General features: G+C 45.7%; 1 pseudogene; it reads left to right on the top strand.

Moving 5' to 3' along the window:
• Positions 1-778: 778 nt before the first annotated feature.
• LOC136657706 (5S ribosomal RNA) lies at positions 779-898 on the top strand (annotated as a pseudogene).
• The last annotated feature ends 15,023 nt before the right edge of the window (positions 899-15,921 follow it).

Genomic DNA, 15,921 nt, shown 5'->3' on the forward strand with positions numbered 1-15,921 from the left:
CCCAACAATCGCAGATATGGCTGGACCTTTTGTCGGCTATGGACTCTTCCACTAGAAGAGCCTTTTTTATTTCACCATAGCTGCAATTGAAGCACCAAACTGGTACTAGTCAGACGGCATTTCGTTTTGGGTATCTAAACCATGGGTCTCCATACTTTTTGACCAGAGGGCCGCATCAAATGTCTGGCATGGTTTTGGGGGCTCAGAGATGGAACTTAGATGAGTGAATAAATGAATGAATGGGCTCATTCATTCAACCTCTCTGGCCCTCAGAACACCCTCCAGATGCAACCGGAGCATAGTTCCAGTCATGTTCAGCAGAGTGGGCCAGGGGCTTTCAGGGGACAAGAGGCTGGCTGCGGGCCGGTTTGGAGACCCCTGGTCTAAACCCAAGCATTTCCTCCAGGTCCAGTGTGCCTTAAGAACTTCTGCCATGTATTGTTCAGACCTGATCATGGTGGTCTGTCCATTGGTGACATCGAGGCTTGACTGCTGCAGCATGCTGGAGGAGCTGCCTTCTCCGCAGTGGCATCACGATTATGGAACTCCCTCCCTACTGGATGAAGAACTGAACCATCCCTATTAGCTTTCCAGTGGGGTGGGCCCCCTTAGAACTCTTTTGTTTCATATTGTGTTTGCTCCTTAAATATTTTTTCCCCTGCTTGTTAGTTCTATGGTTGCTTTTTATTACTGTCTTATTGCCTTGTATTTATATCAGTATAGGGGTGGATAACTGCTTTTCTGTTTTACTGATGTCACAAGCCATCCTGCGACATCTCATGACAGCAACTGTTACCCTGTACATGCCCAATCTCATCTGATCTTGGAAGCTAAGCAGGGTCAGGCCCGGTTAATACTTGGATGGGAGACCGCGTGGGAATACTGGGTGCCGTAGGGTTATACCATAGTCTTTCGAGACTGAAGGTTGCCAACCAAGCCATCCTGGTTCCTTTTCAGCAAGGACAATGAAAGAATGCTAGTCTTTTAAAACAAACTAACAAACACGTGAAATGGCCCAAGCGTGTGCTGTGTCTTGGGGTGGGGCTATTGCAGGGGTCTTGGGCTGGTCCTGGATATGTTCATTATGAAGTGTACAATAATCAAGTGAAAAGTGAAACCTGCAAGTATAAGACTTTAAGCCTGAGGTATTCGATCTGTGCGTCCCAGCTCCCTAGGGAGGCGTGGCCAGCTGCCAGGGGTGTCGTGGGGCATCTGCAGGACCGAGTAGAGTGCTGCTCTGCTCAGCTGCACCTGCCGCCTCCCTACTTGCTGCTTTTCTTTGGCTGCGAGCAAGGTGAGTGGGGCAGCATGAGGTGGGTGGGGCAGTGTGAAACATGGGGGGGGGGAGGCATCTCAGGGAGAGAGGTGGCCGTAGCTGCATTGCCTGACTTGCTGCTTTTCATTGGCTGAGAATGAGGTGGGTGAGGCAGCGTGAGGTGGGGAGGGCGTGTGAAAAATGATGGGGGAAGGTTGGAGAGAAGGCTGGCTGGGCAGCAGCGGAGGTGCTGCTTCTCATCAACACAGGGCGTGCTCCTGGCAGATGTCAAACTTGGAGGGAAGAGTAAGTCCTCTGCTTGGGGAGCCCAGACTGCTCTTAGTGTCAAATGCCCCAGCCTGCATTCCTTCATCTTACCTAGGGGGAATAGGGGTGGCATCTGCATGTTGGGGTGTATGTGTGTGAGCAGCCCCCATCTACTTTGGGGTGAGCTGTAATCTTGCTGGGTGTGGCTGCAATTATTCATTCATTCCACCTTTATTGGCATAAAAGGCTGCAATCCTGTCCACACTTTCCTGGGAGTAAGCCCCATTGACTCAAATGGGACAGACTGCTGAGTAGACCTACATAGGCTTGGGGTCTGTGTCAGCTTAACCAAGTATACTCACCTTTCTGTTTTTCCTCCCTCTTCAAAAAAAGGAAAAAAAGCCACTCTTGATGGCTTTGTCTCCAAAAATTGATTAAAAAATAATAATAATAAATAAAAAATAAAAATACCAATTCCTTTTCAGCCATCCCCCTTTTTCCTCCTGCCTCCTGGGTGGGAGTACTTCCCATGTTGTTGTTGTTATTATTAACAATATTTATATACCGCTCTTCAACCCAAAAAAAATTCCCAAAGCGGTTTACAGAAAAAATCAAATAACTAACGGTTCCCTGTCCCAAAAGGGCTCACAATCAAAAAGATGCAAAACACCAGCAGGCAGCCACTAGAAAAGACACTGCTGGGGGGAAATGGGCCAGTTACTCTCCCCCTGCTAAATAAAAGAGGAGCAGCCACTTGAAAAAGTGCCTCTTACCAGTTAGCAGGAGTTAACTGTTGTTGGCTGCTAAATGCTGCCTGCTATTGTAAGACACAATCCTAGCTAGGTCTACTCAGAAGTAAGTCCTATTGTGTTCAATGGGACTTACTCCCAGGAAAGTGAGGTTAGGATTGCAGCCAGTCTCTGGGTCTCGGTTTGCATCAGTTTGCAATTAGCAGATACACACAACACAAAGTCTTCCCCTCCCCCAGCAAATTCATCACTTCCCCCCTCCCTTTCCAAAACCCTCCAGGTGTGCTGCTAACAAACTCAGGGCACAATCCTAACCAGTTCTACTCAGAAGTAAGTCCTATTTTGTTCAATGGGGCTTACTCTCAGGTAAGTTTGGTTATGATTGCAGCCTCAGAGTGCTGGCAGCTGTTTTTTTGTTTGTTTGTTTCTAGTGTATAATTATAACACCTTCATCCCTATTTTGGGGGTAACTGAGGTGAGGTGATGTAATGGGGAGCCGTGGCCAATGGCCACAAGGATCAGGGGAGCCGTGGGCTGGAAAATTTCTAGAACCACTGCTTTAATCTCCTAGATCGGTTTTTCTCAACGTCTGTCCTCTGGCAGGCCAGAGGTGATGTGACAAACACCAGTAAGAGGTTTAGGGTGGATGGGAGAGCTTGTTTGAGTAAGGAAAAGCATGTTTTAGAGCCTCCCACTGCTGTTTGTTGTGTCACGTTCCTGGTCTCGCTGCCAGGCGGCTGGTGTCTAGGGGTCCCACAAGTACCACCAGACACCACTTCAAATACTACTGGTGGTACCTGTACCATGGGTTGAGAAACGGTGTCTAAGATATCAAGTAGCTGAAGTGAGTTGTTTTTAAATTTTTTTTACTATAGGTGTCTGGATTTTGACCATTATTTTGGTCACAACAGGAGAAACAGAAGCTGATCTTCCCAGTCCACCTGGCCTTCCTGGTCCTCCCGGTCCTCCTGGTCCCCCTGGTCCCCCTGGTCCTCCTGGCCCTCCTGGTGCTCCTGGCCCTCCAGGCCCTCCAGGTCCTCCTGGTCTTCCAGGATTTCCAGGTTCAACAAAAGTGTTATCCGGAGATCGTGAGATAGTTGGTAATTTAAACTTAATTCATAGCAAAACTTTTGTGACGTATTGCTTTGGAATCAGAAGTATTTCAACTGCAGAAATCAATATGTTTTAACATGATTACTGAGCCTGGGATTCCAGACATGCAAACATATGCTTTACCGTTGAGCTATGTCTGCTCCCCAGGCTGCATCATGAGTCTTTTGGGTATCCTAACGAGCTAATGATGACTTTTGTAACCAATCTGTACCTAGATAGTTCAGATATCTAGATCTGAATAGAATAACATTCCAGAACATTGTCATGTCACCTGCTTACCAGCAGCAGTGGTGTAGCTAGGTCATCTGCCACCCCGGGCTCATAAATTTTTGACACCCCCCTATATGACAAAGGGTGCAATCCAGCCCTTGACTTGGGCTGGCGCAAGTCCCTTGTGCCGGACCAAGAGGTACGGCATGTTTGCACCTCCTTGGGAGGAAGCCAGGCTGGCACTCAGAGAAGCGCCGGCCTGTAGAGGCTGAAACAACCCTTCGTGCTGGCTTCCTCCACGCGCCTTGTGCTGGCCTGGCTGGGCCAAAACAAGACTCTGAGGAAGGAGAAGTGGCGGGGAGGAGGTGGGAGGGAGGGAGGTGGCAGAAGGTGGGGGGTGGGCGGGCGGGTGGGGAGTGGGAGACACAGCCGGGATCTGGCAGTTATGCTGGATCCCAACTCCTGTTGCCAGGGAGAACGGAGCAGTTTCAAGCCTCAAGAGATGGCACAAGTCCAAGGAGACCCATAAAGGACGCCTTTTCCAAAGGTAAGGGGAAAAGTTTTCCCTTGCCTCTGGCTAAGCCACTTTTGGCCCCTATCCTGCGCTGGATACAGTGCAAGCTTCCTGGCTTGCCTGTTCCAGAGCAGGATAGGATTGAGCCCAAAGTTATTCTCAGTAATAGTCATAATATAACATGAAATGAATAACAATAATGGCCAGAAAATAAACACAGTGAAAATTTCCCCACAAGCAGGGACTGAAAGGCAGTGCCCTCCCCTGCTGTTGCTCCCTGCACATAGTATTCAGTGACTTGCCATAAGCAAGGGAAAGGACTTCAAAGCTGAAAGCAAGCAGAGGACATGATCTGGAATTGGAGTACTTCCCTGGGAGATATCCTGGGACATCACCTACTTCTTCCAAGCATTCAAAACTCATGGATCCTGGACAACCACATGAGTTTTCCAACCATATGTTCCTCTCCCCCCCCCCCATTCCAAACAGATCTACAGGGCAAAAGTTCAAGCAAAAGTGAGCATCAATATGTTCAGTGGGGCTTGCTCCCAGGAAAGGCAAATCATGAATGAGGCAGTGGAAGAGAATGCTGGCAACTAACCAGTACACCTCTCCAGTGGCATGTGGAGTCAATTCAATCTGTTTTTGCACTCTTTCCCCAATTGTGCACATCTTCACACTCCATGCAGTGGATGGACCAGAAATCATGCTGCAGTCCTGAGCACGCTTATGGGCACACAGGAGCAAGTAATCTTGAGGGACTTGCATGACTACGAGCATGCCAAGGGCTGCAGCCTGAATCCCAGCCTGGTGCATGCTGGCACAGTAAACAAACCCTGTAAGCAAAAAGCCTGCACCTTTCAAACCGGCCACATCACTTGCACAACCAGCCAGTTTACTGTCTGGAGCAGTGGTTCTCAAACTTTGAGGGAGTTTTACTCCCTCGGTAAGTTCTTGTGGGGGAGGAGCTAGAGCAGTAACGTGATCCCCAGGATCGCGTCGCTAAGGAAGGGCGGGGGGGGGCTTTGCACTTACTTTCAGGGCTGCAGCAGGCTACAGGAGCTGCAGGGAGCCCTGCGCAGCCCTGCACAGTGCTCCCTGAGGCCTGGAACATTCGCTAAAGGCGGGCGCAAAACGGAAGTGCTTTGCACCCGCTTTTAGTGAAAGTTCCAAGCCTCCGGGAGTGCTGTGCAGGGCTGCGCAGGGTTCCCCACACCTCCTGTAGCCTGCTGCAGCCCTGCCTTCTGAAAGTAAGTGCAAAGTACCCCCCTCACCTCCCCCCTTAGCAATGCGATCCTGAGGATCCTCCCACCCCTTCCCCTGCCCCTTAAAGGGATGGGGAAGTGTTACATGAACTGGTGGGTCGCTGACAAATTCTCAGCTGGTGGGGGCTGGGGCCATCTCTCAGTGGTAAAATATTCGGAAAGTAATTCAGTGGAAACAGAAGAGAGGCAAATGCTAGGACGATGCTCCACCACATCCTTTTGTATGTAATACCCGCAATGGTTCTCCTGGAAAGCAGCAGGGTTCCATCTGCTGTGGAGTAGCAATGAGAGGGGACATGCTACTCTTCTTCTGTAACCCCCCCTTGTACCTCCCCCCACCCTCCCACCCTGGGTAGGTTCCAGAACTGTGTCTGGGAGGTAAAATGATCTGGAATACTGGGGGAGGAACTTCTTCTTAATTTCCCCTCCTCTACTCCAGGGCTTTGCTGAGAAGAAAGTGGCATCAGCATTGCATTATGCAAGGATGCTGCACGGTCAGTCCATTCATGAAGTGAATGTTACAGCTTGGGTTGAGAGGTGGGTGGCACAGGGAGTGGCAGACTTGGGTGCCCTTCTCCCCAAGTCTGTCACCACCTCTCTCCAGCCCATCACAGATGGAGCCACATCCAGTTCACTACCCACCCACCTTGCTCCTTCCAACGAATCAAGAACTGCACTTCACTTCCTGCTTTGTTTAAGGGACCACACCAGGAAGGAATAAGGTAAGGGGGGAGTGAAGCAGATCACTGCTGCCTATACCTGAGAAAAACTGCACAGAAGATCCCTGTCCACTTCCCTGTCCACTCACCTTGCTCCTTCTTTGTGCAGGCCCCTTTAAATAACACACGATGTGCAGGAAATGCTGGGAACTTCCAATGTGTTCCACGCTTCCTGTTGAAAAGGATGGTGTGGAAGAAAGTAAAGAGCTGGACTGCCATCTTCTGACTGGGTTGGAGGGATGCACATGCATGATGATGGTGGTGACGCCATGCGGCAGCCTCAGGCACCAGATCATGTTGGGCCACCCCTGGTGTGAAGCATAAAGTGCAGATCAATTCCGAGATTTAGAAGATACACAGCCCAATCCTATCCAATTTTCCAGTGCCAATGGAGCATGCACTGCATCCTGTGGTGGAGGGGCAGGCAGAGAGACCTCCTCAATGATGGCACGCTGGCAGCACCGATGCTGGAAAGTTGGATAGGATTGGGCCCGCAGCTGGTTGGAAGACATCTCCAGCTCCCTCTGTTTATTTTCAGGTCTAGCTGAGGAGAGCTGGGGGTGGGCTCTGTGTTTTGTTTAAAGAAAGATGTCATAAATGAATTTATTTCATACCAGGAAAAGCTGCATAATGGTTTGAAATGGAAGCGTTGCATGTTGCTTAGAATTGCCTCTAACCAAATTGCTGCAGACTCCAAGCAGAAGGAGACTTCTGAGGAATTTGAAGAAGACTCTCTGCCGCAGCAGACACTGCAGTGTTTTTTCTGCTGACTTAATCCCCCCTTCCCACTTGATTGTTTGTTTAGGTATACCTGGCCCTCCGGGTCCACGAGGAGCACCAGGTGTCCCAGGACAACGAGGTCTCCCTGGAATCAGCGTTCCCCCAAACAAATCTGCTTTTTCTGTGGAATTGGGTCAAAATAATCCAGCACCTGACCGCCCCATTGTGTTTCACAATATTCTATACAATGAGCAGCATCATTTCAATGAGACTACAGGAATCTTTACCTGCCAAATCCCTGGACCCTATATATTTGTGTACAACTTGGAAGCAAACCAGAATGCAACGGTTGTACTGGTAAAACATGGTACAGAGAAGTTTGTGGGTCTTATCAGTGCAGGAAATTATAAGGTCACTCTGAAGTTTTCGGATAGGATATCAGGTAATACAATGCTCAAGCTAGCAGAAGGAGACACTGTATGGTTAGAAACAAAAGCAGGCCAGAATGGGCTAACAGAACAATCTTCCTTTTTGGGCTACCTTCTTTTTTGAAAGTTTGATTCCATAGAAATGAGTCCAGGCCCTGGAACACTATCTAATCTATCCTGTATATGCATTTAGCTAGCCGATTGGTGAATGAATTTGTCTTGATTGCTGCAGTGTAGCTCTTTGCATGAAAGGAAGCAAAACCCACTGAACCCAACAGGGTTTATATCCGAGTAAACATTCTTAGGATCACTCTATGTGGACCTGAAATTAAGGCTCATGTTTAGTTCAGAGAAATAGGTTTATTATTTACAAGACAAAGAATAATGGCACAATTCTAACCAGGTCTGCTCAGAAGTAAGTCCTATTGTGTTCAATGGAACTTACTCCCAGGAAAGTGAAATTAGGATTGCAGCCTAAAAGAAAATTGAGCTAGTAGGTGAAAACCTGAGGAAATTTGATATTTCTGTATCTACACAAAGTTATGTCTGTATATGTAATTGTCTCTTTGAAATTAAAGATTATAGCAAAAGCAACTGGCTGTGTGTTCTTTGTGCAGTAATTTGGGCTCAGATATATTGGGAAAAGACTTAGGAGATGCTTAGTATTTATATACTGAGGACATCTGAGTGTGTCTTGATATGTTTTGAAGTATCAACCCTTTCCCACCACCTGATGTTGGTGAAAGTTTAAATTGTTTTTGCACTTAGAGTGAGCAGCAGAATGCAGAAGTGATCTGGTTCTAGCCTAGTGACATGTCAGAGTGGCTGGCCTGGAAAGGGAAGCTTTGAAAGGATATGACCCATTTTGACCAAATAGTCAGGAGGGAATTGGGCAGGATGACTGGGAAAACTAGCTGATTAGTCCAGAGTCCTACTTCACTGTGCCTCACAGACTTTATGCAGGGTAACATAGCGATACTAACTAAGAAATTGAGCTTCAGATCAGCCCTGAAACCAACCTCTGCTATGAAATCACTAGGTGACTCAAAGTGCAATATAAGGAATAACACCTACCTTACAGGATTGGCATAACTGTTTATTTCTTTATTTGCTGAATTCATGCCCCCTTTTCCCCCCCCAGAAGGCATTCAAGACAATGTATTAGGAAACAGCTGGACCATTCAAAAGTGCTGTACAAAGGCTAAATATTATTCATTTCAAAGGGCTCACAATCAAAGTGCTAGGGAAGGGCCATTCCCCCCAAAAATACAACAATAACAAAAAGATACACTTTTTAATAGGTAAAATGTCTGCTTTCAAGATGGGATCACACTCTAGTGTGGCCAACAATCACTGCTTGGTAGGAACCCTCCAGCGCCTTGGCCAGAGGTTTTCCCCTGCTCTGCCAGCAAAGCTCTTTGTAAGTGGAAATTTCAGGGATTTAACTTGGGACTCTTCTTATCGTTGCCATGAACTTCTAGAAGACTTTTCTGACTCAATCAATTAAATAAACATGCTGCATTTGCCCTAAAGGTTCATGATCTAACTTCAATAAGGTTCAAGGTTTAAATGTGGGCAGATATCTGATTTTCATTTATGAGAAGATATATTGATTTTTCTTTTGTAATGAGGTGATTGGAGTGTAGATTTAGGGCAACCCAATAAGAGTTAAATTGTGGGGAAGAGAAATGTTGGAAAATTTCTTCCTGGATTAAAAAAAAATGACCATTGCTTTAACAAGGGAAGGGAACATGGAATATGTAAAGGCTTAAACCAATCTAGCAGATTCAGAATTTCAAAGGCTCCTGCAAGAAGTGAGAGACATGAAACAGCTCACTTCTAAGCTCTCACAGTGATGCTGAGAACAGCACAATCTCACTGCTTCCTTTGACCAAGCTCTCTCTCTCTCTCTCTCTCTCTCTCTCTCTCTCTCTCTCTTTGATAGTGGGTTTACTACTCTTTCACCCAGCAGTGGTACTGTAGTGCAAAACTAGTGCCCATCAGATTTCATTCAATGGTTCAAAAGGCAATGTTGAGGATACACAGAATAAACACAAGGGGCTGTAAGAAGCAGTTTTTGCCATGCATGTCACTTCAATTGGTATGTTAAAAGCTGTTCCTTACAGTTTTTATGATTAGCAATGATATCTTTGGCACTAGGGTATTTGTGTTCTGGATGATTGTGTCCTGGTCATTTGTATGCCTGGATATTCATATCTGGGGTTTTATTGTGTCCCAGTCATTTGCATCCCACTATAACTGGGCAACAAAGAAACCATAACTGGGCAAAAGACCCCATGTTATATATCCTAAGCCTCTTATCCCAGCCCTACTCTTAAACCTACTGTTGTGTTTTAAAAATTAAAAAAAAATTGCATCTAATATAAATATACCTATATTGGAACACAACTGTCTGGGATGCAAAAATAATAAATGCAAATGTGCAATACCAGAATGCATTTGACTGGGGCACAGTTGGCTAGGACGCAATGGTCTTGTCACAGATAACTTCATTGATAATTGTGATTTTGAGTACTATATGGGGGGGGGGGAGTTCAGAAACTTGTTGGTATCCTTCAGTCTCGGAAAACTATGGTATCGCTCTCTGAATGGTGGTTCTGGAACAGTGTCCTCTCCAGTGCGCGAAGCCTGGGTAAAGTAGGTATGGAGGATAGACTGTTACCCATGCAGCAAATCCTCCCTCTCCACGTTGCTGAAATGGTCCAATGGAAAGGCAGAAGCCAATACGGTTGGTTCCAGCAGCATCGTAGGAGTTGCCAGGGCGTGACTGTGTTCAGCCATGAACTGCCTCAGGGACTCTGGCTCTGGATTTTGCCTCAAGGTTGACTCTTGAAGCCTTTTCCATAACTGGATGTAACCACAAGGCAGTGGAGGTTTGGGATCAGAGTTTTCCTTCTCTCAGATGAGCTGCCTTCCCAGGCTGATGAGTCCCATCTACCTGGTGGCTATTTAGTCCCCTCTTATGACAAGTACAGCCAAACTGAGGGCCTATTCTTGTCCCCAGCCCCCAGGGGTAGCAGAAACTTACAGTATAAGCAAAATAGCTGTAGTTTTCAACTTCTAGCTTGTTTTCAATAGGTGGTGGTGTTGTCTTTGCCTAATGCTAATTATCCTTCTCAGGCCACACTTTGGAAGATACCATTAGTAATGAGAGATGGGAGGCAGATTATAGTAAAGAAATAGCTTTCCAACTGCTTCACGGGGGGGGGGTATTAAATTAAATACCATAGGAATGAGACAGCTTTACTAATGAGGGACCTCTTCTCGACGCATCTCCAGTAATATTAATTTGAAACAGCACCTTTCTTGTTTCTGCAATACAGGTGTGTGTCACTTAACGATGGGGATACATTCGCCTATCCCAGTTGTTATGCGATTAGGTTGTTAAGTGAGCATTCAATCCAATCTAGTACCTTTGTTGTGTAAACAGACACTCCGTGCAAGAAACTCACCGGCTGCACAGGCTACTGGCTACAGAGCGCCTCTTCTTTGCATTAAAACCTCTTTGTTGTATAAACAGACACTCTGCTGCAGGCTGTGGGAGAGCTGATTGGCTCATTGCCTCTTTCCTGTACTTTGATCACTGTTGTATATGCGGTTCATCATTAAGCGGAAGGTTGTTAAGCGACACATGCCTGCATTTGGTTCAATCCTAAGAGAGATAAGAGTTACCCTCTGGACCTGGAACATCCCATTTGAGACATAAAACATGAGTAAAGGAGTTATCTTATTCTTATGAAATTCAATGGCAGGATAAGAAAGATAATGGATTCAGCTTTATATTAGATTTAATAACACAATTGTTGTACATTTGTGGGATGTTTCTTATTTGTGTAATACTGTAGTACTGTAATACATTTGTGTAATAATGTACTCCAGACATTTCACATTGCAGAAGACTGTATAGCAGACTTGACCACCCATTGAATTTCTTAACCATGGGTGGTTCTGAAACCAGGCCCCCGAGGATAAGGAGGGCCCACTGTATAAATATTCTTAGCAACAGTAACAGTTATAGTGCATTCAGTTTAAGTAAGGGACACTGGCCCTATTTTACAGCTGAGGAATACCAAGGCAGAACAATAAGTGACAAGACCAGGGGTCCACAGGCCAAATGTGGCCCCTGGAAGCAGTTTACCTCCCCCCCCCATTATAATTGGGCTCTTCCAGCTTGATAATTCGGCTCTCCCATATCTTGAGAACATGAACAAGATTTGCATATTTTCTCTACTGTCATTTGCCACTAATGAGTTTCTATGTGAGAACAAAGTGCCCATTTCTGGCCATCATCGACTTAATGAAGTCACTTCCGGACCTCGACAGGCACCATGAATACTCACTTTGGCCCTCTATATGAAACAGGTTTGACATCTCTGGATTAGACTATGAACCAAACTATATGTAGAGTTATTAACCCTGAAAGTTATAAATCCTGACCCTGTAGCAGTAACAGCTGGATAGCCCCCCCCCCCCAGTAATTAGAACCATGGAAAGAGACTAACCCTCCTCCCCATCTCAGTCCCAATCTTCAGGGATTACAATTCGTCTGCTGTTGAAAAAAACTTCCATCTGCATTTCTGCTGCCCATGCACAGCCCAATGGACATGTGAGATTGTAATATGGGTGAAATGGGCCACTTTTATTATCAGGTTGTTACTGGAGGAAAGGACCTGCAGCATTAAAATGATGTATAACCAGGAAGATAAAAGTGAACATTTGGAAAGTCAGTGCACACCTTGAGGAGGAATTAGGCATCTGGTCTGGCTAAAGTCTTTCTGAGAACTGGGGGGGGGGCTTTATTTATTGTTCAGCGTGGCCTTTTCAAAAAGTCAGTGCACATTTTGTAAATTTCACTGCACAGATATGCAGTTGGAACCCTTCTTCTGGGCCTTTTAGCACCTGTCATTTGGTGACAGGTGGAACATTTCATAAAGGGAGAGATCTTCCTGTCAGACCCAACAACAGGGAAAACACATGCAAAGTAACGTAAGGTAGGACTGTCAGAACGGATTCCCCCAATGAGCCACTGACATTTCATATGACCTAAAAGAACCAGTGACCTTGGTTGCAGTTCTGGCAACATCAAAATTACAGCAATGAAAGAAGTGGCACTGATGCAAAGCCAAGATGGATCAATTTGCCTGGCGCTAAGCAGCACTGGAAAAAATGTGGATTCCACATCTCTTGATGCGTGTGTCTCGCGCCTGGCGTTTTCTCAGGCTCTCGGGGTGATTATTTTGATGAAGTGTTTTCATAAATCACATCCCTGCTGAAATCTAATTGACATAAAGGAACAGGGAGAAAAGGTGGAAGAAACCTGTGATACAGCAGGGGCTGAAGATATACGAGACTCACTTACACGCTCAGGTGAAAAATGGGAGAATAACGACACCGGTTTTACAAGGGGTTTGACATATAGGTCCATACATCTTAACATCTTGCCAAGTGTGCCCTCAAATGACTTAGAATTATGAGAAATTTACTGCACACTAAACACCATCTCCCCACTACCACCAGCAACCCCCCCCCCTTTTGGGGAAAGCAAGGCCGTGTCTTTTCTCTCTTTCCCTGTTCTTCACCATTCATCACTCCGTGGAGGATGTTCACACAGAGCACTTGGAGAAATACATCCCTGCTATACGTTTTTCTACTCGCTATCTCAGCACAGACTGCTTTACATTATCAGCTAATCAGACTGCCAGATTCATGCGACAGGACGAGAGCGGTCTGAGGAAGAGAAGAAGAAGCTGTGACCAACTTAAGCTGTGACATTAATACAGAGAAAGGGGTAAGAAGCGCAAACAGACCATCCTTCCAGTGACCGTCACACAGCTCCATCATGGCTGACATAGAAGTCTTGCATTGTGTATTGTGATTGTGTGTGCAGATGGGGTGTCTGTGTGTGTGTAAGTACTGTCTAATGCATGAATATGAATGTGTTGGAGGTGTTTGTTTGTGAATTGGAATGTATAATGGTAGTGTGCGGACCGAACAGGTTGTCTGAGTAGTTTATTGAGCAATCCTATGCATGACTACGCATAAGCAAGTCTCATTCAATTCAGTGAGACTTCCTTCCAAGAAAGTGAGTATAGGATTGCAGCCTTAGTCATGGTATCTGTGTCTGGGCAGTCAACCGATTCCTTCCTTCCCACCTTGCACTGGGAAGGTTTGCAGGATGGAGCACGGTGTGGGGAGTCTTTCTGGATGATGTGGTGAGTGCCTAGTAGCAGTGCTGCCTGAAGGAGAGAGAAAGGGAAGTGTCTGCTTCCTTCTGCTCTAAGCTCAAGAGGCAAACTTTGTCTTTCTTCAAAGCCCTCCCAACCAGCAATGAAAAGAAGGCTTGACTTCACAACCCATAAAAAGAGGCTCAGTTTTAAAAAAAACAAAAACAACTGGCTCAGCTAGTGCAATCCCAAGACCTCCGGGCAACTGAGGCATCTGCCAAACATTGTCCTCTTCCCTGCCCCATATCTGGTGATGTGCCAGTCTCTCCTCCTCCCTGCATTAGAAAAGGAAGAGGGATGGAGAAGAAGAGGAAGTATGGAAGAGAAGACAGTAATTGCCTAGAGTGTCTCTGAGTAGGAAGAGGAGTAGAGGTTAGTGAATGGATGGAGGTGATCGCTCCCCACCAATCTGTTGCCAGAAGCAACCAATTGACTTCATGGACAGCAAACCCTGGCCTCAGCCTATGAGTAGTAGTGTTTGAAAATTGTACTTTATTTTAGTCAAAAGAAAACCCACTAGGTTCAGTAAGACCTGGGTTGTAATCCTATCTGACTCATCAGAAACAAACCATGAAACTTACTACCATGAGGTAGTACTTACTACTCTTAGTAGTTCTACTCTTAAGAGAAACAAACTTACTATCCATGAGGTATTAATACAAACAAAATGAAACTTAAGTGTTTGATGGAACTGAAAATCTTCCCCATCCACAAGTCTTACAAACAAGAAACAGTCTTGTAACTTTTGTGTCTTGCAACTTTTTACTTCCTTTGATCAAAACTGCCTTTCTACGTCCTTGCCAGAATAGTGGTTCCCAGTTGCAGAAAGCACAGTTTTTGCCTTCTCCCTGTTTTTCACTCCAGTATTAACATATATACTTTGTTTCTGCCTTCCTTCTAACCCTACACCACTGGCTGCCTGAGACAAAGCTTAGCTGCTTCTATGGCAACGGACTGTCACCATGTTCTGATTTCACAGCAGGGAAAGAGATTTTGCATAGAGACAAATAACAAAAACAGCTGCCATTATCTACTCCTATGGTAAAAGTTTATGGGGAGGCGGCTGAGGGCAATGTACATGTGACACCCGAATGCATGTCATGGGACTTCTGATTGCCAGCTTTAATAGGGCAAAGCACCATTTTAAAGGGGACACATGGAGAGGTTGGAGGGGAAAAAAATGTTCTGCTTTTATCCATTGCACCTCCGACTGCTTTTCCAACAGAAGGGCTATAGTTACACATTTACAACTGGAACCCAGCAGGGGAGCAGTAGCGGACGAAGAGGGTGGTTGAGGAGGGCGAATCCTAGGTGCCAAGGTGAGGGGAGGTGTCAGGGGGGCTGATGGCATGTGGGGGGGCAACTGGGGCGATGCACTCCTCCTTTGCAGGGCTCTAGGTGATCTCCGAGCTTGTTTCGGGGTGATTCTGTGCGAGATTTCCTTGGTGGCTTTTCTAGCACATAGTCAAATCACCCACAATCAAGTTAAGACTGAAGCAATTAGCATTCATCTAATTGCTAGATTAGAAGCCCAATCCTATTGGTCCTGATTCAGTTGAAGCTGGTTGTGACTGTGCAGTTGGACTTACTTTAGTTATGGCTTTTTTATTGGTTTCAGTGACATTGACTAACTTTAGTTGGATTAGGACCATTTACTTGGACCTCAGTCCTATATAAGTATATATATAGTTATACAGTCCTAGATAACTATACATAGTTATCTGAGAGAAACATAAGAATGTAAGAAGAGTCCTGCTGGATCAGGCCAAAGGCCCATCTGGTCCAGCTTCCTGTACCTCACAGTGGCCCACCGGATGCCTCAGAGAGCACACAAGACAACAAGATACTTGCATCCTGTTGCGACTTCCTTGCATCTGGCATTCAGAAATAGGATATCTCTAATACCCACAGGTTGCATATAGTCATCCTGGCTTATAACCTGTGATGGACATTTCCTCTGTAAATCTGTCCAATTCCCTTTTAAAGACATCTAGGGCACTGAACTCAGTATGATTTTTTTCTGAGTAAATACGCATCAGGTTGTGCTGTTGGATCAGATCTGCTGATTTCAATAGAAACTTCAAACAGAATGGCTTGGAGTGCCAGAGAATTGATATTATTCAATAAAGAAGGCAAGTGCACAATAACATTTATTTTGGGATTAGTTAGGGCCAATTCACAGCTGCATGTTCTTTATTAACTGTTCTCTTGCATGTGTGAAAGAGCCATACCATAGACTAATTTCACCTGTCATCAACTCAAACATTCAGTGGAGACATTTTACACATTCAGTTGAGAGTCATCACAATCAGAGGTGAGGACCAAGATGATGGCAGTCCTGTGAGAAGATCTTCCATGATTTATTTGTAAAATTTATTTTAAAAGTATAAGCATCTAAGGGGTGGTGACAGATGAGATTGTGGTGCATTGCATCTA

Source organism: Tiliqua scincoides, chromosome 7 (genome assembly GCF_035046505.1).
Source record: "Tiliqua scincoides isolate rTilSci1 chromosome 7, rTilSci1.hap2, whole genome shotgun sequence".
Classification (NCBI taxonomy): Eukaryota; Metazoa; Chordata; class Lepidosauria; order Squamata; family Scincidae; genus Tiliqua; species Tiliqua scincoides.